Source organism: Canis lupus, chromosome 34 (assembly GCF_048164855.1).
Source record: "Canis lupus baileyi chromosome 34, mCanLup2.hap1, whole genome shotgun sequence".
Taxonomy (NCBI): domain Eukaryota; kingdom Metazoa; phylum Chordata; class Mammalia; order Carnivora; family Canidae; genus Canis; species Canis lupus.
The window spans coordinates 25,588,994-25,608,916 of record NC_132871.1 but is presented as its reverse complement, the minus strand read 5'-3'; the positions used below and the strand labels follow the sequence as shown (position 1 = coordinate 25,608,916).

The window sequence follows — 19,923 nt, the reverse complement described above, 5'->3', positions numbered from 1 at the left end:
ATATTTTGATCTAAAGGCAAATGTTTAAGTTCTTAAAGTATAGCATCATTACCTAAAAGTAAATCTGTTACAATGAACAACTATGTTTCTATTTCCTACTGAAATAGAATGACTTATATTCACTTTTCCAGTGAAAATATCCACTGACATCTCAGAGAAGATTGCTTTTCCAGTCAGAAACACAGCTATTTATCAAATTCACTTCCCCAGAAAGCAGCCATTAAAGGAAAAGAAACAAAAATGGGTTTCCATCAGATAAATACAGGAGTTAAACTCATTCTTTATTAATTAAAATGTCCTCCTGCCCTTAATCTCTGAGGTTTTATAATGTACAAAAGACTCCAACAAGCTTGGATTGTGATTCTCAAGGTCACAGCATATTAGAAAGAGGGATAAAGATGATGATAATAGTAGCTGTAATTTTCTAAACATGTATTAAGGACGACGCATGGGGGTAGAGCTAAGAGTGGAGGAACTGTCTGTAATAGGTAACTGTATTGAAAGTTGTGCAGATATTGAAAAAAAAAAAAAAAACCTCCCCAACAAACGGCTTAACTCTATGATGGAGATTCTATAAGCCTTATGTCCCAAGAGTATCACTATAAAGTTACAATAAAGATAACAAAAAAGAAAAAAAAAAAAAAAGAAAACTCCCTGAGATCTTAAACAAAAGTTTAAAGTTTTACAAAGCTTAATATATATTTTTTAAAATGATGATCATAGACAATAGAAACTAAACATTTATATTTGAATGCAGACCCATCACTTAATATATCAGTGACCTCAGGCAATTTTAATTTCCCTACTCAGTTTCTCCAAGTGTAAAATGGGAAAAATAATTTTTTATGGCACTATGGTGAGAATCAACGTTTGTAATAGCACCCAGTACAACTCATTAATATAGTAGCTAATGAAATGCTCTGAAAATTTAACTATCTAGAATAAATTGTCCTTTGAAATAATTTTACTTCTTTTAAAAATGTTATGACTTTTTAGATGTTTAGCTGTTACTCTGTAGTTTGTAAATATGTAAAGTAGAAAATGCCAAGATTCATGTAAGTGTATAAAGGATGTTTTTTAATCTCATTATAAGGCACCTGTTTGACCAATTCATTCTTTAGCCTCAATTTAGATGGCATCTCCTCTGGGAAGCCTTCTTTAATCTCTACTTGTACATCTACTAGACACTTAAAAATCTACCACATCCAAAACGAAAGTCCTGATTGCTCATCTCTGTCCCAAAGTTGCTCCATCTAAATACCTTTCCCATCTCAGAGCTGATGGCAAAACCATCTTTCCCAGTTTCTCAGCCAAATCTTAGAGTCGTTTTGTCTTCTCTTTTTCTCATATCCCAGATACAATCCATCAAAAGCCTTTTTGGTTGTACCTTAAAAACATCCAGAATTAAAAAAAAAAAAAATCCAGAATTTGACTTCTATCAAACTTCAGTCACTTAGATTACGCTATGAGATTTTTAACTAGTGGACAGTGCCTCCCTATATAGTCTAATCTCAACACAGCAACTGGAATGATCCTTCAAAAGTATAAGCCAGATTTACTGATAGCCCTGCAATGGCTCGCTCCTTGAAGTCATTCTAGGGTCTGTAAAGCCTTGTATGATCTAACCCTTCCACCCATTACCTCTGTCAATACTTCCTTTACTCTCCTTCTCCCTCACTCTGCTCCAATCACACTGGTCTCTCTGTTCATTACTTTGAACATACCAGGCATGTTACTGCCTCAAGCCCTTTGTTCGGAAGGCTCTTCCCAAAGATTTCCACAGAGCTAACCAATTCCTTGGTCCTTGCTCAATTATCACCTTCTTTATAAATCCTTCTTCAACCTCTGCAACCCATCATCACCACAGCCTTCCTATTCTGCTCTACTTTTTCTATCCTCCATTAAACTTGACAACTTCAAATGTGCTATGTACTTCATTTATCATGTTTATTGTTTATCTCCACCCCCATTATACATTCCACAAAAGCAGAGAACTTTGGAAGTTTTATTTACTGATACATCTCATGCACCTAGAATAGCACCAAAAAATGCAAATAAAATATGTGAATCAAAGAATACATTAGGCACTTCCTGTGTTGCCTTTAGCATCCTGCTCTGGCCACTATTATATCAGTATCACAGGGTACTGTAATAGCTGTTAGAAAAATTTTCTGTCTTTTCAACTAAACTACTTTAAATTTCTTGAAACACAGGAGTTTTATTTTACTTTCTATTAGTAGTGCTGGCACTTCCTTAGAGTGCCTGACACTTAGTAAGTACTCTGCATTATTTAATTTATTGATGAAAAAAATAAACCTATCTAAATCAAGATGTAAGCACCTTTATTATCTCCAAAATATAAACACAATGCTTAAAGGCATAACACTGAAGACTGAGTTCTGGATTCTGTGTTTTTGGTCTGGGTCTGGCACTTATAAAACACTGTTGAAATTATTTAAATTTCCTACAACTATTTCCTTATTAGTAAAAAGTGGAGTAGTGATGATATCTCAATCTCATATGATTCCCATGAATATAAAAAGCAGGTAATAGTGAAAAAATTCAGAACGTGCCACTCTAGCATATTGACTATTTTGAGTTAAAGGCCTTTGAAAAATAGCAAATATAAGGAAAAAACATTCTGATCTTCCTTCTTTTTCTTAAAAGCAAAAAATGTAATTCCTCTATGAAAGATGTCCTTCTATACCAGAAGGAAAGTAACATTCTTATCATCAAGGACAAAAATTGAAACTGTGATAATTCTACACAGACTGTTAAAAATAATTCTCTCCCTTTAGCCTCTGTACATAATTTGTCACTTTTCCATAACTGTCTCTCTTTATTCAACTTAATATAAAACAAAGAGGTTTTGCCATTTCTTTGGATCTTCATTCCTTATGCAGACTTCCATGTCACGCAAAACTTTTATTAAGTAAATCTGTATGCTTTTCTCATGTTGATCTACCTTAAAAGTCTATTTAATTTTCAGGCCCAGCCACAAGGAACTCTAAAAGGGTAAAGGTAAAAGTCTGTATCTCCTACAAGAAAATCAGCCCAGTGATTGATATATATATTATGCAGTCAATAACTGACATCTATTACTTGTTATTACAAATTAAATAGAACTACTACTTTAAGTCCTACTTCAATAACTTGACTAAACTAAAATATTCACTAAACATAATCTTTAGAATATCCTAAAAAGCACCAATGATTTATATTAAAAATTATTTATCTAAAATAACTTTGTGAAGCATTTTGCAAAACAGTTTCTTAATTCTCTCAATAAAAGTATTATATTTTTATTATTTCAGAATATTTTAAAATATTTCTGGATGTTAGGTTCTATAACTATCTTTGGCAATTGCTTTCTATGTTTAATAATTTAATAATATATTTTCTTTTATATGGCCAGGGTACCTAATTCTAGAGTTTAAAAATCAAGTATCTTACTATTTAGATGAACTACACTTATAGGCCTTTAAAATATACACACATTCTTCTCTCTGCTCTGAATAATTTCATTTCCAGAAGTAAGACTTTTGAGAAAAAGATTTAAGTACATTTATGACACTTTACTAATCACCTCCAAGCTTTTCACTTTTCATTTCAGTCATGTATCCAACAATAATATTTTGGTAATGTTATATTTTCAACTGAGCAAAACTAACAATTCTGTCCAAATTAAAAGGCCAATTGTATGATGTTTATTTTAAACCCTATTTTCTCTTATTTTATAATAAAAATAATTTTTCTATTGTTTTATAACAGAAAAATATTATTTCCCTGCCTACTGTGACTCCTAAATGTTTTCCTACTCTATCTCTGGAGTCAGTTCTCCATTTTATAAAATACTTGTAAAAACTAATTTTCTTTACAGTTTGTACTAATATAAAGAAATAAACAAACATACACATTTTACTTAACACTCACATGGACAGCAGACAAGAAAACTGAGGTAAGCAGTTTAAATGATTGTCCCAAGACCACAGATGGAGTGACTGCCAGCTTTAGGATTAAAACTAAGCAGCTCATTATTCTCTTCTTATATTCCAAGTACTTAATGCTGTTTTTACATCACAAGGATTTCTTAACTAATTTAAGAACAATAACTTAATTTAATAATTAAAACAATTATCAACAATAAGTATGATAAACGTAAATAGATTTGTGAAATTTACGAAACAAAAATAAAATTACTTTAGTCAAATATTCCCTGAAAACATTAATCTGATTTACCACATGTTATTTTAAACATTTTCCTTAGCCAAGAAAGTGACAGTTCAATATAATTTATCATTTCAATGTCTTTTTTAAAAGCCAATTTCTTCAACCAAAAATCTACAATGAGTATATGAGATGGTTGCTACCAAAAGAAATACTTTTCATTAAAAGAAATTTTCCAAACTTAAACCAGTAGTTTCTACTCTAATTGTAAACTTAAACTTCAGGATATATTTATATAGATATATCTATGAAAAGACAAAGATAAAAAGTAAAGAAAACATCAAATACTATTGCATTTACAAGAGAAAAACACACACAGTATAACATTAACAGCTTACTGTGGAGAGTGGGTTTAATCAGGAAGTAGCCATTATCCTTTCGATTCAGAGCAGTGACAGCACTCCAAAACAACAAGCCGTGATATTTTTCAGTTAAAAGGAATGAAAGAATACCTACTATTGTGTCCTAGCTTTGCTGACCCCAAAGGTCACCACATGTCTTTTATCAAAAGCTATCATGAAAACATAATCCAAGTAAGCATTTACAATGCTCTGTTTGTTGAAACACCTAAAATCTACCTAACACAACCTCTCTCTCTCAGTTACTCACAAAACATGGCTGTCTTATTCAGAGATTAGCAATTATTGTAATGAGATACTGTCGGAGAGGGTCAAATAGTACTTCCTGCAGTTTACACATCTTGATTTCCTGGTAAACAAACTGAAAGGCAGGTGGAGCACTTAGATCACCAGTAAACGTGAATGCTCACGTGACAAAACTAAGCCAGGTGAGGTTGATGTCTAAGTAATCGTTCTTTTCTTCATTTTATTACCGTCAAAACAGACAATAAAGAGTTCAGTCTTTCTTCCCTTTTTTAAGGAGGGTTTATTCCTAACAGGCATAGGCACACAGTTTATAATAAGGAATGCTTGAAAAACGAATCTGTTTAAGTAGGTTTTAAAAATTACTTCTGGCAAGTAAATTGTAAAGAAACGAGGCAATGCTAATAAGGTATAAAAAAAAAACTAAACTAAGAATAACTGTTCAAAAAATCTGCTAAATATAAGGAAAAGTGTTTAAATTTCAACTGCTTCATGAAAGTAGATAAAAGAAGTTTCTGAGTTATAATTAAAAGCCAAAATTAAATTTTATTCAAAGCATAAGCCTATTTTTATCAGGGCAAGCTCCTGCAAAAATATTGCTTTATAATTTATGTGGCAGTGTTTGAAAAAAAAAACCTCAATTATATGAATCAAAAAGTTTATAAAACTTGAAGCTCTTCCCAGGATCCTTTAAAATTCATATTTCAAAAGAAAACAAAACTGAACAATATTTACTTGTGAGCATCTTTAAAAATATATTGTTAGTTTGAAGACTAAGTTTTCTTGTCCTTAGTTTTTTTTTTTCCCCCAAATTGCTGGGTTTTTTTCCTTCTCTGAAAGTTCTAGTATAAATGAATGAGTGTTTAAGTTAAGGGTATAAAACAAGGGTATAAAGCAAACACATATACTCTGTCAAAATGATAAACTAATTCACTACTTTAAAAATATTTAAGATTTTTAAATCTTAATCTACAAAACTGCATTTATCTTAATTCTATATATACTAAGGCCATGTATCTATGTCTTATTAGAAACACAGAATGCTTTAATTTTAACGCAAAGAACTTTTAATGGCCTTTTTACAACATAATCAAGGCGTTATGTTACATTACTTAAATCTTATTTACTCTGTGAAATAAAATTCTATTGTACTAAAAGAGAAAACACAACAAAGTGACAATAAAATTAATAACAAAAAGAACACCCAAGTAGAGAAAACTCTAGTGACAAGAGAAAAGAATCTCAGAAAATGTCTCATTACAAACAATATGTGTCGTTTGAAAGGAGTGTGTATTCAATATTAAATATTAACACAACTCACTAATCACCACCTTTACTACAATGACATGAAATAGCAAATTTTTAAAAAACTATGACTACAGAGTTATAGTTCCAGGTCCAGTTCAGTTCCAGCTGCATTTCTTGGTCAAATGAAATAATTAAAATATTCTACAGTTGTCTGTAATGCAAAACAAAGCCCTAATATTTCTTTTATAGAAAATTTAAGATATAATTCCTGCTAAATATGTAGCTTTGACTGTAATTCATATACCAAAACAAAACTAAATTTTAAATTAGAAAATTATTATTTGTTATTTCAAAGATTCAAGACTATCTTAGTTTCCTATAACATATCAGAGTTAGAGGATAATGATAAAATAAATCTGAAATTCTGTTTCATTCATGGTGGCTTTTTCAACAATCAGCAAGGTTTGGTATTAAGAGTTTATAATTCAGCTGAAAGGGCTGGGACAAAAACCAAGGAAATATATATGATACCCTGTGAGTTAGAAAAAGACCCCCTCTGAGCTGACATATGTGAAAAAGGCACGTTTTCCTCCTCTAGGGATGTATTTCAGCCCTACTTATTCTCTTAAGTCAGGCACTCGTGTGTAGGGCACACCTAGCACAATAAAGTAACTATACGAGCAAATGGGCAAAAAGCTTCAGAAAGGACTCCCCCACTCCCTGGCAAGTCTAAGAAACCACAGAGATTAGTCATCCATGACTTAAGAAATTCATACAAAAAGAAGAGAGGGGGCAGGGGAGGGGACACAAGGAGGAAGGAAGGTTCCTGCTTTTATTGCTTGTCTTCTGCTAGCAATAAGTAAGCTTTACATGGTTATTTATAGCCTTTTTATTCCAAAATAATTCAATGTGACTTAGAGAAATATGAATAGTAGAACACATGCTTTCAAAATATAAATTAATATGCATAAAGAGAAAATAAAGAGGAAGCAAGAAACAGAAACACCTATAATAAGGCCTTCCACAAGATGATTCTAATATGTAGGGGGTTCAGCTCTGAACTTCCCAGCAATAAAAGTCAAGTGGGAAACGACCAAATTACAAAATTTTTAATTCTCCATAAGACATCTTACAAACCAGCACCAGAGCTTTTCCTAATACTCAGAATTGAGAGATATTTCTTTTATATTTTTCAAATAATGTATCACTGGACAATACAATAATTTTTTTCAACAGCTTCTTTGCAGAAATTAAATAACGAATTTTACATGAAAGTTTCTTTTAACATTTCCTCAGTGGAAGCTGAGGTCATAACTAAAGGAAATTTACCCAGAAAATAAGCCATCTTGCTAAGAAAGCTTCGATAATTTATCTAATCTGGGTTTTTAAACAAATACTAACAATCCCCAGGATTTTTTGTTAGATTCACAGTCCACTTTCATACTGCAAATTCATACTTCATTTTCTAAATATTGGTTTTTCTGCTGGATGAGTACGTAAAAATGGGCATGCAAACTATAACTGTGGTTCCACATCAGATGAAAGAGAAGACACTGGTAGTTAGGTAAGTCTAGACACTTAAAAGGGAACTTCTCTTTTTTACTTAAAACAGTTCCTCTCTTTGTTAGTGACTTTCTATAACCCTGCTCGATCCAACAGCCTGAAAACCCAATCTATGATGACTTTTATTCCTCTTCAGTTTGGTATTTCTAACTATGGTAAAGAAATCTGACTTAGGGTTTCTAGAGCATTCATTCATTTTAGAGCATGAATCTTTGCATGCTTTTACAGCATTTGCTTTCTATATTATTGGTAAGGGGAAAAGACAGTTGTAAAATAAATATAAACAGAATACCTCTCCTCTCATTTTACAAGAAAAATAAGGCTAGCAATGGTAGCATCTCTAGATACCATATATATGTGGCCTGAATACTACTGCTAAAATTTAACAATGCTACAACCCAATTTTCATGTACGGCAAATTTTTACGTATGGTGCGAATCACATCATCCATTATAGCTGGGTTGGTCACTTCTCTGTCTCCCAAAGATGTCAGGTTTATGTTCTGTTTCCCATTGCTTCTCCATGTCATTATCAGTTTAGATCTTATTCAGCATGGTCCTTTCTCAGAGCCTATTTGGGGCCATAAAACCTTTCTCCACCTGATTTAGCTCTATATTATTCTCTAATTATTTTAGGGATCCACCTTACTAGATTTTGAAATACCTGATTTTATATCACTCACTATGAATCATAAAATGCAAACACCATAAGTACACATTAATTTATTCATTAATAAACTGTACATATTTATTACAGCTCATGTTTGTTTACCATGATCAGGATATTTAGTAGGATTGCATCAAGTGAGCCAGTTGCCAATTTTTACCATATAGGTAATTTTTTTGGCAGGATCGGGTTGGGGGTAGGGATGGAGGGGAGGTTGCAGAGGGGCAGAGGGAGAGGGAGAGAGAAAATCTTAAGCAGGTTCCATGCCCAGCACAGGGCTCAATGTGGGGCTCAATCTCAACCCTGAGATCATGACCTGAGCTGAAATCCAGAGCTGGATGCCTAACTGACTGAGTCACACAGGCGCCCCCCATATAGGTAATTTCTAAATGGTGTATGGAATCAACCCATATTAAATCAAACCTTAGGCTTTTCTACTTTCAAGATGGTCAAAAGAATTTAATTGTAAGAACAACATTTGAGAACACTACCAAAAACCAAACAGATTTTATAGAATTGTCAGACCTCAAAATGACCAAAATTATATCAGCTATGTCCAATATAGTTTGATCCATATTTGAATTTATATATATCACCCAAACAGTCATGAAGCCTAATCCCTTGTTAAATGAATTTTTCCAATGTGTAGCCACCAAAATTTGTTATTTCTGAATTTCCTATTTTAAGAAAACTCAATCTAAGTAATCTCAATGTACAATTTTTGCTATTGCAAATGGTAGCAGTATTTACATTTGTCATAATATGTACACTTGCTTAACATTTTTCTTGCAATAAGAAAAAGCACTCCCAAAATTTAAAAAGGTGAGAAAGCATATGCTTAAGAAACTCATGTTAATTAGCACCTTAAATCAATCAAGATTATATTCTAGTCATTTTAAAAGTTATAGGATAATTAAAATGGTTACATTATTAACCACCTTATAATTGTTTACCTTAAAGAACAAAAGTAGGAAACATATCTATCACATAAATTGAAAAGCTTTAGAACAAATTTAACAACAAAAGAAAGAATGTAATTCAATTTTCTTTCTTTTTCTAAAAAGCAAACTGGAAAGAGTAAACCAAAGGAAGCTACAAATATATATATTTTCATTTATTGCAACAGAATAGATACACACAGTGCCTGTGAGAATACAATATTCATTTTGCTGCAGAAGAACAGACATTGCATAACAATGAGATTTGCTAATGAAATCAACCATCAACCTGGAATACATATGTATTAAACCAAGACCTCAGTGTCATTTTCTTTTTGCATCGTTTGTTCTTTCTTTCATTTTTTTCTTGACCTTGTCAGTATTTTTGTCCTTTAGGTTTCGGAACTTTGGTAAAGCAAAATCAAGACTATAATATTATACTGTAATGCTTTTTTTTTCATCACATTTATTTTTAATGTAAATTCCAATTGTTCTGCTTCTATCAGCACTATTAATGTACCTCTGGAAAAACAAAATCAATGGATGCTACCAGAAGAAACAAAGGAGGCTTATTTCCATACAAAATACTTGGATCAGGTCTACAAAAACTTTTATCAACATTTGACATAAATTCTAGACGACAACTTTTATAGCAATATTAGTGCTTACTTAAGAAATTTTTAAAATTTATATATTTTAAGGTCATTTTTGTTAATAGTGCTTGCTTACTTAATAAGAAACTTAAAAATAATATATCTTAAAGTCACTTTTGTGATAATATAAATCCTCCAGCAATTTCTACTACGGACAGTTATTAAGTGAAATAATGTAAGGCTGATATAATTATCAACTTGCAAATTATTATAATGCTTTTAGATTAAAATCATAATTTTCCCCCCAAAATGTTCTGCTATCCTGGTCTAAAAAATTAATCACCTATTTCCACTTATCAAAAGTGAATAATTCTGACAATTTTCTTTAAAATTTATTAATTTTAATTTATGATTTAATTATTATAATTTTCTATAAAAGCCCAAAAGACTATGAAAGTACTTGATATTATATACCTTTAAAAAAAAGCATTAATGTACTTCAAGACTGATTTATATCTCTTTGAGTATAAGCTATTTAACTAAATGACTATCCATCCTATTGGTTGACTGTTTACACAATTAGGTTTTCAATTCATGTGTGGTACAGATAAAATTAACAGCCTAACCTGCTGTGGTATATAATTGCTACTAATTCATGATAATAACAACTTTTAAAAATAGCAATACTTATACACACTAAAACAGCCGTAGTCAAATGAAATTAAGGTTTCTATTTTTATAATACCTTAATATGCAACCTCAAACAATATCCTGCAAAATAAAAGTCAATAAGTATTTCAGTTATATTAAAAACATAAGCCAAATGTTCCTTATTATTATTTTTTAAATATTTTATTTATTTATTCATGAGAGACACACACAGAGAGAGAGAGAGAGAGAGAGAGGCAGAGACATAGGCAGAGGGAGAAGCAGGCTCCACGCAAGGAGCCTGATCTGGGACTCCAGATCACGCCCTGAGCCAAAGGTGGACGCTCAACTGCTGAGCCACCCAGGTGTCCCTAAATGATTCTTATTTAAAAACTCTCTGAAAGTTGCCACTGACAGTCAAATAGTTTTCCAGACTATTTTAAAAACTGTGAAGGACAATTTTAAGCAAAGAATCACCTGATTGCAGAACAATAATTAATTCATATACAAGGTATTTCCCTAAAAAGCCAAGAAATTTCTATTAAAGTGTCAAAATATAAATCAGATTGTAGAGAAAAAAAGCCAGTTTAAGCAAATGTCTATGGCAATACTGAAAACCTACTTTCATTAGGCAAAGGATGTAATTTAAAAATGCAGTGATGGGCTTTGGAAGGTCATCTAGCTCCTTGCAACTCAGGTGTGGTCCACAGACCACCAACATTGCAGTTGCTTCTTAAAAATAAAGACTCTCAAGCTCCAGCCCAAACCTACTGAATCAGAATCTTTTGTATCATAAAAATTTAAAAAGGTCTAGATCATTCTAGAAAATTCTTCAGCCTACCTAAAAATTTGTGTACCAATTCCAGTGACTTCTGATATTCTAACAATTAAAATGCAGAATATTCAAAGAATCAACAATTTACTTGTCATACTCAAAAACCATTTGCTTAATTACTTGAAGTCTCATATTCACATAGACTCCTGATTTAAAATTGTGGTGATAAAAGAATAAGGGTGTAGGAATAATCTTTTTTGTGAGATCTGGAAAGTATTAAATAAATGGATAAAATGGAAGTATTTACACTTCCTAGAAATTATTTTAAGTTTTTAAGCCCAAGGATTCTTTCTTAAATAGAATCTTGTTAGGAAGCCCAGTATAGTAAAAAATAAATGAAGGCCAGCTCTTTGTGGCAGAGGAGGCACCCAGCAGTAGCCAAGGCATCTCAACAGAACTACCTCAGAATATAGTTTGAAAAACTCTGATTTAAGGAAAGTATGTAAGAGTCTAAAAACAAACTGAATATATAAAGTTTGCCATTCATCAAAGTCAGTCTAAGGATCACTATATAGAGACCTACTGTTTAATTTATTCTCTGGTGTTTTAAATTAATAAAATTACATAAATTAAGCATTTTTTTCTCACTAAAATTGATCTTTCTCCAAATTGTTCTAATTGGTGAAGCTACATTTATTTTTAAATTATTTTTAAAGATTTTATTTATTCATCCATGAGAGACAGAGAGAGAGAGAGAGAGAGAGAGAGAGACATACACACAGGCAGAGGGAGAAGCAGACTCCATGTAGGAGCCTGACATGGGACTTGATCCCAGGTCTCCAAGATAACACCCTGGGCGGAAGGCAGTGCTACACTGGTGGGCCACCCAGGGATCCCCATGAAGCTATATTTTTTTTTAAAGATTGATTGATTGATTGATTGATTGATTCATTCATTCATTCATGAGAGACACACACAGAGAGAGGCAGAGACACAGGCAGAGGGAGAAGCAGGCTCTATGCAGAGAGCCTGACGTGGGACTCGATTCCAGGTCTCCCGGATCAGGGCCTGGGCTGAAGGCAGCGCTAAACCACTGAGCTAAACCTGGGCTGCCCTGAAGCTACATTTAATTCACAGGTGATCTTTAATTTTTTTAGTTAATAGTATGCCTACCATACACAAGACATAATGGTAAGTTCCACAAGGGCATTAATAGATGAATGGACAAACCATTCTACTTATCACCCCAGGAGGGCGAAGACAGATATGGAATATAATAAGTGCCATAAAAGCACTATAGCTATGGAAGCAGAATAGTAATAAATACTATTTTTAAAGATTTTATTTATTTATTCATGAGAGACACAGAGAGACACAGAGGCATGGGCAGAAGGAGAAGCAGGCTCTTCACGGGAGCCTGATGTGGGACTTGATCTCAGCACTCTGGGACCACAGATGTTCAACCACTGAGCCACCCAGGCATCCCTATGGAAGCATAATTAACTGAGGACTTTAGAAAAGGCTTCATGAAGGGTGACATCTAAAGCAGACTTTGAAAGTGTGTAGTATTTTGAAAGACAAAGATGGTGAAGTGGAGGAACTGGAGAAAATGGCATCGTAAGTGGAGGGCAGACATATACTGAAAAGCAGAAGATGAAGAGCACTGCGTATATTTGAAGAATAGCTTGAGGCAACTTGCAAGCTCTATAACAAAAATCATGAGTTGTTCATTTTACAGCAGTACAACCTACAGAACCGAAGTGTAAACACACATGTACAACATTGTAAGAACATTAAATACCTTTTTGAATGAATGAATCAATAAATAAATGAATGTAATCTAGTGTGGCTAGTATAAAAAGCATATGTAGAAGATAGCGGAAGATAGGGATGCCTGGGTGGCTCAGGAGTTGAGCATCTGCGTTTGGCTCAGGGAGTGATCCCAGAGTCCCAGGATCAAGTCCCACATCAGGTTCCCTTCAGGGAGGCTGCTTCTCCCTCTATATCTCTGCCTCTCTCTCTGTGTGTGTCTCTCATGAAGAGATAAAATCTTAAAAAAAAAGAAGAAGAAAATAGTAGAAGATATGGCTGAAAAGGTATTTAGGACCATATTGAAGACAACAATAAATACCATATTAAGTATTCAAATATAACACTGTGAATGATGGTAAACTACCTGCATTAGAAATACTGATCTAACAGGGTACCTGGCTGGCTCAGTTGGTGGAGCATGTGACTCATGATCTCAAGGTTGTGAGTTCAAGCACCACACTGGGCATAGACATTACTTAAAAATAAAAATCTTTAAAAGAAAAGAAAAGAAAGAAATATTGGCCTCGTAGGATGGACTGGAGCAGAAAAGAGTTCCAATAGGGATACTACAATATTCAATTCAGTCTGTTGCAATAGTTTAGTCCAAGACATAAGTGACTAATAAAGCTGTGGCAGTAGAATCAAATACAAAGATGAATATGAAAGATCAGAAGAATCTTTTTTTTTTTTTTTTTTTTTACTTTACTTTAGGTGGTCAAAGTAGAGCAAGAAATAAATTATATTATAGAAGTAAAATCTTTTGGACTTTATAGCAAGTTCTATATAGCGGGAGTGGGAAGGCAAAAGTTAAGGAAATCCCAAAGGCTGGCAAAAATGTAGAGTAGGAAATCTCTTTTGCACTGCTGGTATAAACTGGTATGATCCTATAGAAAAAATTAAGCAATACACAGTAAATCAGAGCTGTATATAATCTATAACACAGCAGTTCCACTTCTACATATATAACCCAGAAAAATTCTCATATATATGGGTAAGGAGACATATACAAAAATGTAAGTTGCATTGCTATTTTTATAATGAAACATTGGAAAATGAATAAATTAAAAGATTGTGGAATGTTTACATAATAAAATAGCACACAGTAGTTAAATGACCTAAAGCTACACATATTAACACAGATATAGATCTTTAATATATAAACACAACAACTTGAGGGAAGGAAAGGTTTTGTTTATTTACTTCTATTTATAATTTTATTTACAACAAGACAATCCTAAATAAACCGGTTAAGAAAGGAGAAGATGGATACGTCTTATGAATATCAATGAAACAAGTCTTTAGAGGACAAAGAAAAGGAAAAAAGTGAAAAAAAAAAACATGAATAAACTCTTAGGTTTAATGTGGAGGTGAAAAAGATTTTTGTTTTTACTAGGACATTTATTTTATAACTGGAAGTTTGTACCTTTTGACCACCTTCACCCATTTTGCCCACCCCCACCTCTGGCAAATACCAATTTGCTTTGTATCTATAAATTCAATTTGTGTGTGTGTGTGTGTGTGTGTGTGTTGAGGTTTTGTTACTTGTCTTTTGTTTTAGATTCCATATATAAATGAGATCATATGATATGGGTTTTTCTGTCTCACTTATTTCACTTAACACAATGCACTCAGGGTCTATCTCTGTTGTTACAAATGGCAGGCTAGCCTTCTTTTTATGTCTGGATAATATTCCATTTTATATAAATACTATATTTTCTTTACCCATTCATCAATTAATGGACAGTTGGGTTATTTCCATGTCTTGGCTATTGTAAATGCTGCTGCAATGAACATGAGGTTGTGAGGTAAAGCTTTCTCAGAGATGGGTGGAAAAGTAAAAGAAGAAACAGAATATTTTTAACTTTTAATTTTGAAATAACTATATATTATATAAGGTTGCAAAAACAGTACAGTGAGGTCTCATTTATTCCTTACCCAGTCTCTACCAATGGTTATAATTTATGTAACTGTAGTGAAGTATCAAAACCAGGAAACTAACTACAATGTATATATACAGTTCCATCATCTTATATGCGTAGATTCATGTAAGCAACACTGCAGTCAAGATACAGAGCTATTCTATCACCACAAAGATCTCTCTCATGCCACTCCTTTACAGTCACACCCAAACTCCTATCCTCCCCAATCCCTAAAACCTGGTAACAACTAATCTGTTCTTGATCTCTATAATTTTGTCTTTTTTTTTTTAAGATCATTTTATTTATTTGCTCATGAGAGAGACACACAGAGAGAGAAAGAGAGAGAGAGAGGCAGAGACACAGGCAGAGGGAGAAGCAGGCTCCATGCTGGGAGCCCCATGTGGGACTTGATCCCGGGACTCCAGGATCATGCCCTGGGCCAAAGGCAGGCACTAAACCACTGAGCCACCCAGGGATCCCCTACTTTTGTCTTTAAATAAATGAAATCATAGTGAATTTTGAGATTGGCTTTTTTCCCTCAACCTAATGCCCTTGAGATCTATCCAACTGTTACATATATCAATAACTGAAACCTTTTTATTGCTGAGTAGCATTGCACAAAAAGGTCACACCATCCTGTATTTAGCCATTCACCCACTACAAGACATTTTGGTTATTTCCAAATTTGGCTGTTACAAATAAAGCTGCTATGGACAAATATGTACATTTTGCTAGGATGGATGCTCAGGAGTGTGGGGTTTGGTCATATAGAAAGGGTATGTTTAGTTTGGGTTTTTTTTTTGAGAAACTGCCAAACTCTTTCCCAGAGTAGTTGTACCATTTTATATTCCCAAAAGAAAAGTATAAAAGTCCCATTTCTCCACATACTTGCCAGCATTTGATATATGTCATTATCTTTTATTTTGGGTATTCTGATGCATGAGTAGCAATAGCTCATTTTTGCATTTCCCTGATGGCTAGTGACATGGAACATCTTTACATATACTCAACTGATATTTAAACATTCTCTCTCTTTTTTTAAAAGATTTTATTTATTTATTCATGAGCGATACAGAGAGAGGCAGAGACATATGCAGAAGGAAAAATAGGCTCCCCGTGGTGAGCCTGATGGGACTCGATCTCAGGACCCCATGATCACAACCTGAGCAGAAGGCAGATACTCAACCACTGAGACACCCAGGCATCCCTATATATTCTCTTTGGTGAAATGTTCTTTCATCTCTCTTGCCCATTTTCTAATTGGACTGTTGGCATTTTTTTAGTTTGAGAGTTTTTTTTACCCGAGATATAAGTGCTTTGTCAGATATAAGGTTTTCAAATATTTTCTCCTACTAGGTAGCTTGTATTTTCATCATCTTCATGGAGTCTTTTGCAAAATGAAAGGTTTTAATTTTTATAAAGCCCAATTTACTGATCTGCACTGATATTTTCTTTCACGGACTATGCTTTTTGTGTCATGTATAAGAACTCTTTCAAGTTTGGTCCCACAGATTTTCCCTTATGTTTCCTTCTAAAAGTTTTATATATTTAATTTTACAATCCAAACCAATTTTAAGCTAGAGAAAGGAGAAATTGATAAATCTATTTATCAGAAGGTCTTCAACTATTTAGTAGAGTTAATTTCAATATTTATTTGGTATCCACTTAAAGTATAAGCACCTAAGATAGATACAAGGCATAGAATCGAGAGAGTGGATAAAACACAGATTTTTATTTTATTCTTTTAAGTGCTTGGACAGAATAATACATCAGTGCACCTGATTTAGCCAGGAAGAACTTAAGAGTATTATTAGGTGGAAGGAGGAAAAAGAGTATTCTTGGGGAAAATAACATCTGTTCTAAACCTTTAAAAGTAGAAAAATTAGGCTACTCACAGAAGGGAGGTTGTGCCAGGAAGAGATAATAGACTGAACAAAAAGGCAAAAGAATATATACTTACTGTGTGCTTAAGGAAATATACATGGCCTTATAGTTAGAAAGTCCTAAGTGTGGGGAGATTTAGGACAAATTTTGGGTGTAGGCAAGAGACAGATTATGGAACATTTCACATGCCATGCAAATGAAATTAAATTTTCTTCTGTGTGAAAAAAAATTATTCTGTGATGGGAAGCTAGTAAATTATTTTAAGTAGGTGAATAATCTAGTTAGATTTGTGATGTCAATTAAATTGTCACTGAGAGGATGATGAATTTGGACACAGCAAGACTAGGGGCAGAGCCACCAGTTGGGAGGCTACAGTGACAGCCCAAGTAAGGCATGATGCAAACCTACATAAAGATTTAGGCATTATGAATAGAAAAGAAAGGATGGATTTGAGAAATATTTAAAGAAAAAAAAAAGACATGTAGTCTTAACTGAAAAAGCAGGCAGGGAAAGGTGTTGGCTTAAAGTGAATAGAGAAGCTATGAAATAGCACTTGAAGAAAATCCTTTTATTAATCTTTAGTTAACCTATAGTATTGGATAACACAGTATTTACCACAGTAAAGAAAAACACTAGTCCCATAAGAGGCTCTTTGAAGGAAGAGTTGAGCAAGTTAGAGATTCACAAAACTTAATTAGCACATTAAAAGATACACACAACAGTTGTTGTTAAACAAATTTTGTCATTTTGTTTAACATTAACCCTATATTTCCTAAACTTATCTGACCATGGGATTTTTTTTTTTTCATGCAATACTCACTCCATGCAACCAATGCTCTAATGAGACTACTTTGGGGACTACCAGTTTAGCAACAATGTGGGCTTTGGTTAAGCTTAGAACATAATTTTTTTTTTTTTTAAATCTTGTCTTAAAAGAAAAGAACTAAGTCTTAAATGTAAGTTTATGTGAATTTCTACAACTTCATTTACTACGACTCTCCATTGCTCATACCACTTCAGTCATCATGGTTTCCTTATTTTTCTTCAAATATGCCAAGCATAGTCTTCCTCAATGTCTTTGCATTTACTGCCTTCCTTGGGATAGTCCTCACTCAGATATACACAAGACTTGCTCTTCCCATTTTCTTAAGTTCTCTGTTAAAATGTCATTTTATTAAACAGACCTTCACTGACCACTCTGTAACAAATACTAATTCCACAACCCTTGCACTCATAACCCTTAATTTGCTTTATTTCTCTTCAGTGTTCATTGCCATCTAACATATTAAGATTTTATGTATTTCTTCATGAGAAATACACAGAGAGAGAGGCAGAGACACAGGCAGAGGGAGAAGCAGGCTCCATGCAGGGAGCCTGATGTGGGACTTCTGGGATTCCAGGATCATGCCCTGAGCCAAAGGCAGGCAAACACTGAGCCATCCAGGTGTCCCGCCATCTAACATATTAAATATCAATTTATTAAGTATTCTCCCTTTTGCTCACAGGCTGTAAGCCCCATGAGTGCAAAGTCTGTTTTGTTAGTGAACAAAACTTGTATATACTAAGCTCAATTAGTTGTTCAATAATTTAATAACCATCACTTCTATCTGATGTTATTTACTTCATATTCAGGTAAATAAAGGGGGGCACCTGCCTGGCTCAGTCAGTAGAGCATGTGACTCGATATCAAGGTTGTGAGTTCAAGCCCCATGTTATTTTTAAAAAATTGTAATAGTAGGGGCACCTGGGTGGCTCAGTGGGTTAAGTGTCTGCCTTCAGCTCTGGTCATGATCTCAGGCTCCTGGGATCCAGCCCCACCTCAGGCCTCGCACTCAGTGGGGAGTCTGCTTCTCCTTCTCCCTCAGCCGCCCTCCACTGCTCGTGCTTGCTCTCTTTCTTGAATAAATAAAATATTTTAAAAATAGTAATAAATAAAATAATAAAGTAGGTAATTGATGAAATAGCTACATATCAACATAACCATTAAAGGAATAGTATTCTCCTTTATGATGTTAACAATTAATATTTATCATGCCCATATTCTATCTATTAAGGTCTGACCAGTTTTATCCAAATAAAACTTACAAACAAACAAAATCAAAAACTTACTCCAAGATTCTGGAAGGTTTCAGCACTAACCTTTCAAATTTTTCTCCTAATCAATAAAATTGATAAAATTGTAAAATTGCTGTATAATTTTATCTTTAGAAAATGCACAGGAATTACTGTTAAATTTCTCTTGAACTATGTTTCTTTAGATACTGGCTTACAAAAAGACTACAACTAGAAGCGCTGAATGTAGTAACCTTGACCCTCTAAAGCAAAGGATCCTTTTCTTCTGTGATGTACAGGGATTCCTTCCTGTAACCTTAGCAATTGTCAAATGCATTAGTAGGTTTAGGTGTGTAATGCTTCCACTTCCAATTTGAATCATGTTACACCTTATTTAACAGAAGTCAGCTGGTCAACCGAACATACTCTATGTGAAAATATACTCTCATGATGGAGACATATTCCACTAAAAACGAGAAGAAATTCTCACAGACACATGCAACAATTTTTCAAAATATCTCACTATAAAACCCTTCAAATAGTTGAATATTTAATATAATATATTCTAATATGAAATGCAACATTTCTAAATAAATAGACTTTTAAAAATACTCAAATAAGTCAACACAAAATATATACTTAAATTGGTTCTGATTTAAACAAAATATTATTTAAATATGTTTTTATTAAGGACTAAGAAGAAAGTTCATGCATATATAACTTTATAACTCAGGCATAAACTCTCCATTCAACAAAAATTTTTCTAAACTGTAATCTAATGGTAACAGACTAAAATAACTTGAATTCTTTTCAATAAAAATATGTGCAACTGAATATTAAATAAAAGTCTCTAAAATTATCTACCCTTATGCAGCTGTTATAAGTAGGTATGTGTTGTGGTCTTCTAAGTTTTATTCAAAGAGAATAGTTTCCTTTACCTTTATAACTAAATGTATTTTATATGTGTAACAAGAAATAATCTAACAGTTACCTAGT

At 33.2% G+C, this 19,923-nt stretch overlaps 1 protein-coding gene across 14 annotated transcripts in view; it reads right to left on the bottom strand.

The window, feature by feature from the left end:
* The window catches only part of BAZ2B (bromodomain adjacent to zinc finger domain 2B), a 292,931-nt gene that overhangs the window by 171,836 nt on the left and 101,172 nt on the right, over positions 1-19,923 (bottom strand). For 3 of the 14 annotated variants that reach the window (XM_072811203.1, XM_072811218.1, XM_072811221.1), the window contains exon 1: positions 4,684-4,862. The exons of 6 other annotated variants lie outside the window; for them this stretch is intronic. The gene's annotated coding sequence lies outside the window, so the exon portion shown is untranslated. Of the gene's footprint in view, positions 1-4,565; positions 4,950-19,923 lie in introns of those variants that run through there. 5 more of the 14 variants (XM_072811216.1, XM_072811223.1, XM_072811204.1 and 2 more) reach the window with 4 other exon arrangements.